A 14,701-nucleotide genomic window follows, 5' to 3' on the forward strand; every position below is an offset into this window, starting at 1 on the left:
CTAGAAATGCGTTCTCGTACGGACGGCGGCCGTACAGGGACAGAAAGTCTAAACTGCGTTCTTGAACGAACGGTGGCCGTGCAGGGACTAAAAGTCTCAAATGCGTTGTCGTACGGCCAGTGGCCGGCGTGGGACAGGAAGCCGCTCGCGCCGCCGCTATCCTCGGCGCCGCGGAGCCGCCTCCAACCCTCCCCTCACTCACAGACACCGCCCCGCCCGCCGCTCGCTCCCGCCTCTCACCCCTCCCGCCCCGTCTCGGTGGTTTTTGGGCCGCTCTGGCCCTTCCCGCCCCGTCTCGGTGGTTTTGCCGGGCGCTGGCTGGGGGGCTGCAGTACCGCTCTCTGTCCACAAGGCGGCAGCACTGCTGCCCGCCACCGCCGGGGGCCGCCGCTCGCCTCGGGGCCGCGGGCGGGGCCGGCGGCAAAAAAGAACGGGCGCCGTCCCCTGCGGAACGTCCTCGGTAGCAAATGCCCCGAAACATCTCGCGCGGAAAAGAACGCCAACAAAAAAAAAAAAAAACCCCTGCCTCTAACCCAACAAGAACCAAAAGAAAAAACCTTTTCTTTTAAACTGCATTTCAATGTATTTTATTTTTGTATTTTTCATATTTATATTCACATTCGGATTTATAATTCGGATTTAAAGGCCGGCAGGGGAGGGAAGAGGGACGGGGCACAGAGGAGGGAGAGAGGGGGAATGGAACGGAGTAGCGGGGCAGGGACAGGATAGGAAGGAGCCGGGTTTGGGGGGGACACGGAAACGGGGGAAAGAGAGGTAACTGAACACGGGCAGGAGGATGGAGCGGTAGAGAGAGGGACAGGAGGGGATCCTCCCGGCGCCCCGGCTCCGCCCCGGCTCAGCCCCGCCCTGCCCGGGCTGCTGCGCTCGGCAGAGCTCGGCTCCGTTCGGCTGCACTCGGCTCCTCGGCCAGCTTCGGCTACTTTCGGCCACGCTCGGCTATTTCCGGCCGCATTCGCCTCCATTCGCCTCTTCGGCAAAGCTCGGCTCGCCTCGGCTGAACTCGGCAAAGCTCGGCTCCGCTCGCCTCCTCGGGCCCTTTCGCCTGCTTTCGGCCACGCTCGGCTATTCCCGCCCGTACCCGCCTCCATTCGCCCATTCCCACAGCTCGGCTCCCTCCGCCCGGCCCCGGCTCCCTCCGGCTCACACATTTCCTCAGGGCACCTCATTCCACTGCGCACAAATTGCAGCCCCTAAAAGGCTTGCGGCTCTTTCAACACACACACACTTGCTCCTTTAGGACAAGAATAGTTACATCTAAAAGCAATTCCCTCATTTTGCATCTCCTTTTTATTTAACCCCCCCAAAATCCCATACATATCACAAGGAATGTGCAGTTCTGGTTCCCCCACCCTCCATACCCTATTTGTACAAAGGACCTGGGCGCAGCACATACTCGAAATTCAACTGAATAAAGCCCGGCTTCAATAATCAGAACAAATGACGTTTGTTTACAAATTAGGTGCAGTTTTGTACGGTGCTGCGTACCCTTGGAGCTGAGTCGAGGAAAAAGAACTGGAACCTAAGTTTTAGCAGCCAAGTCATTTGTAACTTGTGCCATAAAGTAAACCAAGGATAAATACAGTATTATCTGCAGAAGTTCTCCACTGTGGGTTTCAGGTACAGCAGCACGTGCTTTACTCCCAACAAAAGCTGCTCAGGTGGGGGGAGCCGGGAAGCCAAGTCTCTCCACTTTGTCTGAACACCATCTTCCAGGAAGGTACTGCTTCCTCTCTCCCAGGCTCCCTTCAGCAAAGTGGCAAATTCAGAATCCAGTGCCACAGGAGGCCCTTGGCTTACCTCCTTGTGGTTTTCAAACTGTTTAAAGCGAAACAAAAAGCATAAGAGAAAAACAGTGATGAGCATGAAACAAAAATCTCTTCAGCCACCTTTGTTTTGAGATGACCTCTGAACTGAAGCTCTGGGAACACAGTCGTTCAGTCCTGATAGAACAGAGCTGCCCAGCATTGTCCCCATGGGGCATCTGGAGTGTTCACACTGCTGAACTGAGAAAAACTCACTAAACCCAGCCCAGGGGCCTGTGATCCTCCACCCACCCGGGGGAACTCCAGGCACTGTAAACAGAGGCCACAGCGCACACCAGGCTCTGCTGTGCCCGGTGAGGAGTCTCTGTATGAGCCCTGAGCCCTGGCATCGCCTCCCAAACACCACAGAGACCTGTTGTGCCATCAGAGAAAAGCCCTGGAGCAAACGTGTGTCCCCAGCAGGATCAACAAGAGATGCAGAATTACCTCCTCAATAAAAACGCTGTTTCGGATGGAAATGTAACCTCTGTCGACTGCGAGGATTTCATAGGAATACTGGCTCAAGAATTCAGTGACTTCAGGGATTCCATACCACAGGTTCCTGGGACACCTTGGGCATGCAGAGCCTATAGTATTGGTTAAACTGGTAGAGCTGAGGATACTTAGCAGCAGTTATGGTACGGACGGCGGCCGTACAGGGACAGAAAGTATCAAATGCGTTGTGGTACGGACGGCGGCCGTATATGGACAAAAAGCCTAAACTGCGTTCTCGTACGGACGGCGGCCGTACAGGGACAGAAAGTATCAAATGCGTTGTGGTACGGACGGCGGCCGTATATGGACAAAAAGTCTAAACTGCGTTCTCGTACGGACGGCGGCCGTACAGGGACAGAAAGTATAAAATGCGTTGTGGTACGGACGGCGGCCGTACAGGGGCAGAAAGTATCAAATTCGTTATGGTACGGACGGCGGCCGTATATGGACAAAAAGTCTAAACTGCGTTCTCGTACGGACGGCGGCCGTACAGGGACAGAAAGTATCAAATGCGTTGTGGTACGGACGGCGGCCGTATATGGACAAAAAGTCTAAACTGCGTTCTCGTACGGACGGCGGCCGTACAGGGACAGAAAGTATAAAATGCGTTGTGGTACGGACGGCGGCCGTACAGGGGCAGAAAGTATCAAATTCGTTATGGTACGGACGGCGGCCGTATATGGACAAAAAGTCTAAACTGCGTTCTCGTACGGACGGCGGCCGTACAGGGACAGAAAGTATCAAATGCGTTGTGGTACGGACGGCGGCCGTATATGGACAAAAAGTCTAAACTGCGTTCTCGTACGGACGGCGGCCGTACAGGGACAGAAAGTATAAAATGCGTTGTGGTACGGACGGCGGCCGTACAGGGGCAGAAAGTATCAAATTCGTTATGGTACGGACGGCGGCCGTATATGGACAAAAAGTCTAAACTGCGTTCTCGTACGGACGGCGGCCGTACAGGGACAGAAAGTATAAAATGCGTTGTGGTACGGACGGCGGCCGTATATGGACAAAAAGTCTAAACTGCGTTCTCGTACGGACGGCGGCCGTACAGGGACAGAAAGTATAAAATGCGTTGTGGTACGGACGGCGGTCGTATAGGGACAGAAAGTCTCAAATGCGTTGTGGTACGGACGGCGGCCGTATAGGGACAAAAAGTCTAACCTGCGTTCTCGTACGGACGGCGGCCGTACAGGGACAGAAAGTATAAAATGCGTTGTGGTACGGACGGCGGCCGTATATGGACAAAAAGTCTAAACTGCGTTCTCGTACGGACGGCGGCCGTACAGGGACAGAAAGTATAAAATGCGTTGTGGTACGGACGGCAGCCGTACAGGGACAGAAAGTATCAAATGCGTTGTGGTACGGACGGCGGCCGTATATGGACAAAAAGTCTAAACTGCGTTCTCGTACGGACGGCGGCCGTACAGGGACAGAAAGTATAAAATGCGTTGTGGTACGGACGGCGGCCGTACAGGGACAGAAAGTATCAAATTCGTTATGGTACGGACGGCGGCCGTACAGGGACAAAAAGTATAAAATGCGTTGTGGTACGGACGGCGGCCGTATATGGACAAAAAGTCTAAACTGCGTTCTCGTACGGACGGCGGCCGTACAGGGACAGAAAGTATAAAATGCGTTGTGGTACGGACGGCAGCCGTACAGGGACAGAAAGTATCAAATGCGTTGTGGTACGGACGGCGGCCGTATATGGACAAAAAGTCTAAACTGCGTTCTCGTACGGACGGCGGCCGTACAGGGACAGAAAGTATAAAATGCGTTGTGGTACGGACGGCGGCCGTACAGGGACAGAAAGTATCAAATTCGTTATGGTACGGACGGCGGCCGTACAGGGACAAAAAGTATAAAATGCGTTGTGGTACGGACGGCGGCCGTATATGGACAAAAAGTCTAAACTGCGTTCTCGTACGGACGGCGGCCGTACAGGGACAGAAAGTATCAAATGCGTTGTGGTACGGACGGCGGCCGTATAGGGACAAAAAGTCTAACCTGCGTTCTCGTACGGACGGCGGCCGTACAGGGACAGAAAGTATAAAATGCGTTGTGGTACGGACGGCGGCCGTACAGGGGCAGAAAGTATCAAATTCCTTATGGTACGGACGGCGGCCGTATATGGACAAAAAGTCTAAACTGCGTTCTCGTACGGACGGCGGCCGTACAGGGACAGAAAGTATAAAATGCGTTGTGGTACGGACGGCGGTCGTATAGGAACAAAAAGCCTAAACTGCGTTCTCGTACGGACGGCGGCCGTACAGGGACAGAAAGTATAAAATGCGTTGTGGTACGGACGGCGGCCGTATAGGGACAAAAAGTCTAAACTGCGTTCTCGTACGGACGGCGGCCGTACAGGGACAGAAAGTATAAAATGCGTTGTGGTACGGACGGCAGCCGTACAGGGACAGAAAGTATCAAATGCGTTGTGGTACGGACGGCGGCCGTATATGGACAAAAAGTCTAAACTGCGTTCTCGTACGGACGGCGGCCGTACAGGGACAGAAAGTATAAAATGCGTTGTGGTACGGACGGCGGCCGTACAAGGACAGAAAGTATCAAATTCGTTATGGTACGGACGGCGGCCGTACAGGGACAAAAAGTATCAAATTCGTTATGGTACGGACGGCGGCCGTATATGGACAAAAAGTCTAAACTGCGTTCTCGTACGGACGGCGGCCGTACAGGGACAGAAAGTATAAAATGCGTTGTGGTACGGACGGCGGTCGTATAGGGACAGAAAGTATCAAATGCGTTGTGGTACGGACGGCGGCCGTATAGGGACAAAAAGTCTAAACTGCGTTCTCGTACGGACGGCGGCCGTACAGGGACAGAAAGTATCAAATGCGTTGTGGTACGGACGGCAGCCGTACAGGGACAGAAAGTATCAAATGCGTTGTGGTACGGACGGCGGCCGTATATGGACAAAAAGCCTAAACTGCGTTCTCGTACGGACGGCGGCCGTACAGGGACAGAAAGTATAAAATGCGTTGTGGTACGGACGGCGGCCGTATATGGACAAAAAGTCTAAACTGCGTTCTCGTACGGACGGCGGCCGTACAGGGACAGAAAGTATAAAATGCGTTGTGGTACGGACGGCGGTCGTATAGGGACAGAAAGTATCAAATGCGTTGTGGTACGGACGGCGGCCGTATAGGGACAAAAAGTCTAAACTGCGTTCTCGTACGGACGGCGGCCGTACAGGGACAGAAAGTATAAAATGCGTTGTGGTACGGACGGCAGCCGTACAGGGACAGAAAGTATCAAATGCGTTGTGGTACGGACGGCGGCCGTATATGGACAAAAAGTCTAAACTGCGTTCTCGTACGGACGGCGGCCGTACAGGGACAGAAAGTATAAAATGCGTTGTGGTACGGACGGCGGCCGTACAGGGACAGAAAGTATCAAATTCGTTATGGTACGGACGGCGGCCGTACAGGGACAAAAAGTATAAAATGCGTTGTGGTACGGACGGCGGCCGTATATGGACAAAAAGTCTAAACTGCGTTCTCGTACGGACGGCGGCCGTACAGGGACAGAAAGTATAAAATGCGTTGTGGTACGGACGGCGGCCGTACAGGGACAGAAAGTATCAAATGCGTTGTGGTACGGACGGCGGCCGTATAGGGACAAAAAGTCTAACCTGCGTTCTCGTACGGACGGCGGCCGTACAGGGACAGAAAGTATAAAATGCGTTGTGGTACGGACGGCGGCCGTACAGGGGCAGAAAGTATCAAATTCGTTATGGTACGGACGGCGGCCGTATATGGACAAAAAGTCTAAACTGCGTTCTCGTACGGACGGCGGCCGTACAGGGACAGAAAGTATAAAATGCGTTGTGGTACGGACGGCGGCCGTATATGGACAAAAAGTCTAAACTGCGTTCTCGTACGGACGGCGGCCGTACAGGGACAGAAAGTATAAAATGCGTTGTGGTACGGACGGCGGCCGTACAAGGACAGAAAGTATCAAATTCGTTATGGTACGGACGGCGGCCGTACAGGGACAAAAAGTATCAAATTCGTTATGGTACGGACGGCGGCCGTATATGGACAAAAAGTCTAAACTGCGTTCTCGTACGGACGGCGGCCGTACAGGGACAGAAAGTATCAAATGCGTTGTGGTACGGACGGCGGCCGTACAGGGACAGAAAGTATCAAATGCGTTGTGGTACGGACGGCGGTCGTATAGGAACAAAAAGCCTAAACTGCGTTCTCGTACGGACGGCGGCCGTACAGGGACAGAAAGTATAAAATGCGTTGTGGTACGGACGGCGGCCGTATATGGACAAAAAGTCTAAACTGCGTTCTCGTACGGACGGCGGCCGTACAGGGACAGAAAGTATAAAATGCGTTGTGGTACGGACGGCGGCCGTACAGGGACAGAAAGTATAAAATGCGTTGTGGTACGGACGGCGGCCGTATATGGACAAAAAGTCTAAACTGCGTTCTCGTACGGACGGCGGCCGTACAGGGACAGAAAGTATAAAATGCGTTGTGGTACGGACGGCGGCCGTACAGGGGCAGAAAGTATCAAATTCGTTATGGTACGGACGGCGGCCGTATATGGACAAAAAGTCTAAACTGCGTTCTCGTACGGACGGCGGCCGTACAGGGACAGAAAGTATAAAATGCGTTGTGGTACGGACGGCGGCCGTACAGGGACAGAAAGTATCAAATTCGTTATGGTACGGACGGCGGCCGTACAGGGACAAAAAGTATCAAATTCGTTATGGTACGGACGGCGGCCGTATATGGACAAAAAGTCTAAACTGCGTTGTGGTACGGACGGCGGCCGTACAGGGACAGAAAGTATAAAATGCGTTGTGGTACGGACGGCGGTCGTATAGGAACAAAAAGCCTAAACTGCGTTCTCGTACGGACGGCGGCCGTACAGGGACAGAAAGTATCAAATGCGTTGTGGTACGGACGGCGGCCGTACAGGGGCAGAAAGTATCAAAATAGTTATGGTACGGACGGCGTCTGGAGAGGGACAGAAAGACACAAAGCGTTTTGTTACGGACGTCGGCCGGAGAGGGACAGGAAGCCGCTCGCGCCGCCGCCATCCCCGGCGCCGCGGAGCCGCCTCCAGCCCTCCCCTCACTCACAGACACCGCCCCGCTCGCCGCTCGCTCCCTCCCCTCGCCCCTCCCGCCCCGTCTCGGTGGTTTTTGGGCCGCTCTGGCCCTTTCCGCCCCGTCTCGGCGGGTTTTGCAGGGCGCTGCCTGGGGGGCTGCAGTACCCCTTTCTGTCCACAAGGCGGCAGCACTGCCGCCCGCCACCGCCGGGGGCCGCCGCTCGCCTCGGGGCCGCGGGCGGGGCCGGCGGCAAAAAAGAACGGGCGCCGTCCCCTGCGGAACGTCCTCGGTAGCAAATGCCCCGAAACATCCCGCGCGGAAAAGAACGCCAACAAAAAAAAAAAACCCTGCCTCTAACCCAACAAGAACCAAAAGAAAAAACCTTTTCTTTTAAACTGCATTTCAATGTATTTTATTTTTGTATTTTTCATATTTATATTCACATTCGGATTTATAATTCGGATTTAAAGGCCGGCAGGGGAGGGAAGAGGGACGGGGCACAGAGGAGGGAGAGAGGGGGAATGGAACGGAGTAGCGGGGCAGGGACAGGATAGGAAGGAGCCGGGTTTGGGGGGGACACGGAAACGGGGGAAAGAGAGGTAACTGAACACCTATTATCGCCTACACCCGCCTCCATTCGCTCGGCTCCCTCCGCCCGGCCTCGGCTATTTCCGGCTCACCCATTTCTCGAGGGCAGCTCATTCCACGGCACACAAATTGCTGCCCCTAAAAGGCTTGCGGCTCTTTCAAGACATAGAACTGTAATTCAACTCTCAGGACACAGCTGATGGCTCCTTTAGGACAAGAGTAGTTACATCTAAAAGCAATTCCTCATTTTGCATCTCCTTTTTATTTAACCCCCCCCAAATCCCATACATATCACAAGGAATGTACAGTTCCGGTTTCCCCCGCACCCCCGTACGCTATTTGTACAAAGGACCTGGGGCAGCACACAGCCGGGATTCCATCGAATAAAGTCCGGTTTACATTTCAAAGGTTCTCGCTCTGGCACTGCATGTTTGCCGATGGGCACTGGCACACTCAACTACCCTCATGGCCACATTCCAGAACAATGTGTTAGAATTCCGAGAGAGTTCCCAATAAAACTCAGGTATAATCACTGAGCAGAAAATCCTTTGGGCTTTAGTTCCATCTCTCACCTGTTACAAGCAGAGGGAAGGTGGCCTCGCAGTGATTTCAGCTCCCGTCCAAGTCCCCAGTCACTATCTCTGCATCATTTCACCTCAATGCCCACAGTCCCGTTCTCAGTTCTACAGTTTCTTTTCCATTTTCTCTCAGGATCCCAGCCCTGCAGTCCATTTCTTAGCCCCACATTGATTTTGGCTCCAGCCCTACAGTGGCCATCAGAGAGGCTGACAATATCCCGGCTTCGCCAGGGTTTTCAGGCACAATGTTACAGCCCCCTTTTTGTTCCTCACATCAAGTCCCATTTTAAGTCACAATACTCTGCCCCAGCATCACTGTCACAGCCCTGCGGTGATTACAGTGAGCAAACCGTCCTGCAACACAGCTTCTTGTGCTTCAGTGCTTCTGGGTTTTTGTACAGATTTATTGGAATTTAGCCTTATAAAAATCATCTGGCATGACTTAACATTAACTCAGAAATTCCAGTGCATCACGTATCATATATATAGACAGGGGGAGAGAGAGAGAGAGAGAAGAAGCTGCAGTTTTTAATATTTATTTTTTGCACAAACACCCCCCCCCCCCCCCCTAAACTTCCAAGCAATTTTGGGCTGTAACTTTCCTTTTTGGGAAGGACACTACCTAACCCCTGGCATACCCTACTCACCTTCTCCTCCACTGCATCTTCACTCTCCAAGTGACATGGAGGTGCCCAAAATAACATCATCACCCGCAGATTGCAATTCCCTCCCTTCTTACTTGTCCCCAAAGAAGGCAAAACCAAACCAAACTACCCTGGACAGCAGCCCCGGACAGAAGCATGTTGCTTTAATAATTGTATTTACATATGTAACTCGCCCCTCCAAAAGGGGCACCTTCTAGAAAAATAAAGGGAGGCCAGCCCCCCCAGTGTTTTAAGTTCCTGCCCAGTTCCCGTCTCACAGGCTGGCAGCTGCCCCACAGCAAAAGGGTAGTGTGTCCGAGGATGGTGCCTCGTCTTCCTCTCGGGCTCTTCTCTGCCTTATTCTTCCTCTGTTCCCGCGCTCCAGCTAATGCCGGGTGTCTCATGCCTTCCCTGTGATGCTCCTGCTCCAGGGAGATCACCCTGTGAGGCTAGAGAACACGGCTGTATTGTGATCGGAATCTGTGCTCAAAGACCGACCACGACAGTTCCAGCCCTCTCGGTGGTGCTGCACGTCTCACTGGCATGTCAATGAAACCCCGTGTAAATGGTGAGATTTTTAAGAGTAACGCGAGAAAAGATTTTTTGTTATCCTGCTCTCTCATGGCTGTGGCTGCAGGGAGAGCAGCTCCAACGTGTATAAACACACACTGCACACAAAGAAAATAAGAACCAAAACTCCCTAAGAACCATGACTACAGGACCAGACATACAGTCAGGACCCACATCTGGAGTTCAGCAGAAACAGGGAGACATCGCCCGATCCAAGGCCGGTACCGCACTGTATTTTGAACTCTAGTGCGCAGTAGAACGCTCCTAATGATACAGATACGGCATTTTGTGACCTCCAGAAGCACGGGGCAAGTGCCGCGGGAAGGAGCCGGGGGGTGCACGGCACAGGCAGCTTCCTCTCTGGGACCGCTTCCTCCTCGCGGTTTGAGCACGCCCTGCTGCAGAGACCGCGGCGATGCAGAGGCGGTAGCGGAGCGCCGGCACCAGGCTGAGCCCGGCGGCGCCGGCAGCGAGCCCGGCGCGGACTACAAGTACCGTGAGCTCCCGTGCGGGTCCCGGACGCGCGCGCGGAGTCGCACTACAGGTCCCACAACACCTCCGCCGCCTGGTGTCTCCGCTCCGGTCCCGATTTAAATCCAGGCAGTGAGGAAAATGGCGGTGCGGGGCTGAGTGTGGGGGAGATGGAGATGTAGCTGAGCTTTGGCTCATTTCCCAGGTGAGCGCGGTTCGGGGGGAGGGAATGAGTAACGAGTGGAGAGAGGGGAGTCTCGCGTTTCCCTGCTCCTAGTGCTGAGGCGGGACTGGGATGGCCGAGCGAGCGCTGCCCCTTGCCGGGGAAGGGAGAAGCTTGGGGGTGGCCTTGACGGACGGCTCTTTTCTGTCCTTCGCCCCCCTCCTCAATATAAACGTGGCTCCCTGAGGGGAGGAGGAAGAGGAGCGTAGATAGGCTGTGTGTGAGGAGTATTCCCAGGGCTGGAGATGAGGGGATTCCCCGGGCAATGTGTGGCTGCCTTTACCTCTTTCTGGCTATTGTAACTTTATTGGCGACTGAGTTTTGAAGGGGCATTCCTGGGGCAGTGGCGACGAATTGATGCGTGGACTGAAGGCTTCCCGTGTCGCCGTGTGATGAATATCTTCAGTGTGGTGATTTTGGGTGGAGGTTCCTCGTAGAATACAAAGAGACCTGAGGTCGCTGTGGACTTGGGTTTAGAATCGTCTGACCCACGGTTTCTGAGCAGAGGCAGGGTGTGGGTGAAATACCTCGGTTAGAATGGCCCTCGCCATCATTCATCTGGGTTTACCTGGTACCGAGGCGGTTCCAAAGACCTTGATATCCGCATTCTCCTGGTCATCCTGTAGTCTCGGTAAGTTTTAGAGCTGACTTCTCTTGTCTACTTCTTATCTCTGGTAGTAAGAAAAGGGATAAAAAACACTGGAACTGAACCACGTCTCTTACCCATTTCTGCCTCGTAGCTGTAATAAAACTGTTATTGACGGGTGGAGATGAGATTTCCCCCCACCCCCGCCTCGGGTCGCATGCCACTTTAGGTGTTACTGTTTCTGGGATATAAATAGGGTGATTATGAGTTAGAATGTAGCGTGAGGTTGAGGTAACTCCCACCATTCTTTTTCTTTGGTTCTAAAGTTAGTTGTGTTTGTGGTTTCTGCTCCTATTCCTAAGCACAGTCAAGTTTTCCTTTAAAAGTGAAGCTTCTCAATTTGTCAGCTCATATTCAGACTCATTTAAATCCTCAGTATCTTCTTCCTCTTTTAGATAGAAGTTAACAGAAAATAGTATGTTGGCGTCTAACTGAAATAGCAAGACAAAACAAAAGGAAATCTGAACGTGTGAGGGACGGCAAATTCAGTTAAAATGGATTCTTATAATAAGCTTAAAATTTTATCATCACTATTATAAGAATAAATATTTTCTCATGGAATATTTCCATCTTAAAATGTTCTGCTTCACATTAAGCAAAGTTGTATGTTCTGAATACAAAATGTAGCTTCATAGAAACGGTGTATGAGTGAAAACCAGACAATAAAAGATAGGGCTGAGAAGAAACAGAAAAAAATGGGTGCTTTTTGGGGGGTTTGGGCTTTTTGTTTTGTTTTAGTTTTGTTACTTTTGTTTTTTAAACAAGATCGTGCATTATAACATGCAGTAATTACATTTACTGTTAACTGCTGTTCAATTGTTACCGCTGTTCAACTGTTGTAAAGAATTTCCTTCAACTCTGTTACTACTACTTTTTTTTTTTTTTTTAATTTTAACTAATACCGGTGGATTTGATGGATTCACTGCTGACATGTGAAGATAGAGGCTGTGGGATACAGGAAGTCATAGACAAAATAAACCCAGCATTCAGCCTCACTTTTAAGTACCTCTCCTGATTATATTGTTCTGTTGCCAGTCTGATTTTATTTGGAATATGACTTGCATGCCTTTTGGGCTCACCTGTGCCTTTGTGTTTCTTTTAACTGTTCCTTTGAGGCCTTTGTTCATCCTGGCTGTGGATTTATTAGCTTGGAAGTTTTGCATTGCCAAGTTACCGATTTTGGGGCTTGTTTTGTTTTGTTTTTGGATTGTATTACTGATGTATACCCTAACATACAGCTGAGACGAAATGCAGATTAGGAAGAAGAAGCAAATCCATATTACAATAGAATCTTGTCTTTTGATCATGGCGGGGTTTATTTATTAATAATAGACAAGAAAACACAATCACAAACCCTTCATTATTAATATCTCTGGTACAGTTTCATAGAAAAGTGGGATGTTTTTATTTTTTCAAGAATTCTGGGAAATAAAAGGTGTCTTGATTATATTTGCCTGCTAAATTAAGCTATTTGTCGCATGTGAAAAGGTATTGGACACTACAGTCTGACACTACAGGCTTCTTCAGCTCCTGCATTTAAATGAGTCTCTCTTGAAAAGGTGATCTTAAACGACTATACCATACAAGTTCTTTTGCATTTCATGTTCAAGGTTTTTGGGTATTCACAAATACCTTAAATATTTTTCTGACTTGTTTTAATAATAAAAAAAATGGAGAAGAGTGGGAGGGGAGGAATTAATAAAGGGGAGGAATCCTTTATGCCAAGGATATCTGACCTGAATGCTGGGGCAGTCTGCGTATGCAGTTTATTTTTGTTTGTTTTTCCCCCTTTTGCCCCTGGCTAAATCTATTGATATTTCTAGAGGTAGTGTATTAGGAAAGAGGCAATTGTAAAAGAAATTAACTGCTACTATTTAAATTTGCTATGGAATGTATTTCCACTCACTGTGGTTTTGTATGCTGCATTTAGTTGAGTGATGGCACATCAAATTATTTTGTGCATCATATAAATGGGAGGTATATTTCAGATGGATCCTGTTACTTTAATAATACTTAATTGGTGACTTCTTAAATTTACAGTTATGAATAAACTGGTTTTTGACAAGTGAAACAAAATTACCTTGCCTTCAATCTGTTGAAGGATATTTAGTCTTTTGTGTACTGTTTGTCTAATAACAGAATGCCCTGCCTCACTGAAACATCCCAAAGTGATTGAACAGGTAATGTAACAGGGATTGCATAGGGTGACTTTAGTTGCCGTATCTGTTAATTGAAGGATTAAGTAAAAGATAGAACTAAACTATTTACTTGCAAAAAATCCCAGTGAAATACATGTTCTCTCCAGTATTTTGGGGAAATGATTGTTCAGAACAGTCAGTCAGTTGTTCTCTGTTCATTCTGTGTTGGTCCAAAGAACTTGATAAATCTAAATCAAAGATAGCATTCCTCTGGTTTTGCTTTGTGCACTCAGTTTGTAATTCTAACACTTTGCCAGTTGCCCTATATAGTATATGAACATTTTAACATTTCTGTGTTTTTTCATCACATTCTCTGGAGGCTAGTAAGGTACAGAAAAAGGTAAACTATGCTACTTGCCTTTTGCTGCTACGTGTGTTTGAGGGGGTAGCATTCTATGTGGATAAACTTTTTCTAAAACCGTTTTGACAGACGTCTAGAAGGAGCATACATGTGTGCGCACATAAACAATCAGAATATGGAAATGCTACATTGTTTTTTTTGAGTCTTATGGAAGAACTAGTAAAGGTTCAAAAATTAATTTCTTGTGTTAATAATGACAACTTTAAAATGGTTTTCTATTTTTGGCAGCTTACATCTTAAGGAAATTATTTCAAACAAAAATTTGCAATATCTTTGCCAGTGATTTGGATAGGCTTTTCAGACATCTTCCCCTATAATAATTTTTCATTCCCCATAATGGCTAGGCTAGAGAGGTTAGGAGGAAATAGGGAATTAGGACTTAGTTTGCAGGGTTTTTTTTTTGTGCTCGGTCCATCTTTGCTGCTGCAATGAACTAAAGCAGACATAGCAGCATCTTTTGTTATAGTACCCTCCTAGTTTTATATTCTATGGCAGCCTTTTTGATGTTCAGAGTAGAGATTTCTGGCTCAATGGGCAAGACGTCAATCAGCACATTGCTTAGCATTCTTAGGTAGTAATTGAAAGAATCCCCTCCTAATCAGTGTTTCAAGTATTTATCTAGTCATAGATTCAAAAATAGCGCTAATGGCAACAAAAGCACTTTATCTGTGAACTGTTCACTTGATTAAAATAGAACAAAGCAAACATCTGTTAATCTAGAATGTACATTTGATCTCCCCTTTAAAACTAGGAAGGCAATTTCTCTAATTAGTGCACAGAAAACTGAAATCAGAAAACATCTTGCCTGGCTGAAGTAGCTTTCAAAGACTTTTGTATTACAACTGTAGATTTTCTGTTGAACCCCCTAATGTTTGGTGATGTATGTTTGAGGTTGATGAATAAGATTTGTAGAGGTGAGGTTCAGAACTAGTGCTAGCAAACTTGCCAAACTTATATTGGCTGTGTGAGAGACAATAAGCAGGTAACAGGGATGATAAGTGGGATTTAGGAA

General features: G+C 49.4%; 1 protein-coding gene and 1 long non-coding RNA gene across 11 annotated transcripts in view; one reads left to right on the plus strand and one right to left on the minus strand.

Moving 5' to 3' along the window:
- Positions 1–571: 571 nt before the first annotated feature.
- On the minus strand, positions 572–2,461 carry LOC110475232 (uncharacterized). The gene is made up of 2 exons (XR_002466229.3): positions 2,271–2,461; positions 572–1,836 (listed from the first exon to the last, which is right to left on the minus strand). It is a non-coding gene; the product is annotated as an uncharacterized LOC110475232 (long non-coding RNA).
- A 7,741-nt stretch (positions 2,462–10,202) lies between these two features.
- The window catches only part of NCOA3 (nuclear receptor coactivator 3), a 52,775-nt gene continuing 48,276 nt past the window's right edge, over positions 10,203–14,701 (plus strand). For 3 of the 10 annotated variants that reach the window (XM_077786968.1, XM_031506503.2, XM_077786969.1), the window contains exon 1: positions 10,204–10,466. The gene's annotated coding sequence lies outside the window, so the exon portion shown is untranslated. Of the gene's footprint in view, positions 10,467–14,701 lie in introns of all 10 variants that reach the window. The other 7 variants (XR_002466233.3, XM_021539234.3, XM_021539233.3 and 4 more) reach the window with 3 other exon arrangements.

The sequence above is a fragment of the Lonchura striata genome, chromosome 17, assembly GCF_046129695.1.
Source record: "Lonchura striata isolate bLonStr1 chromosome 17, bLonStr1.mat, whole genome shotgun sequence".
NCBI lineage: Eukaryota > Metazoa > Chordata > Aves > Passeriformes > Estrildidae > Lonchura > Lonchura striata.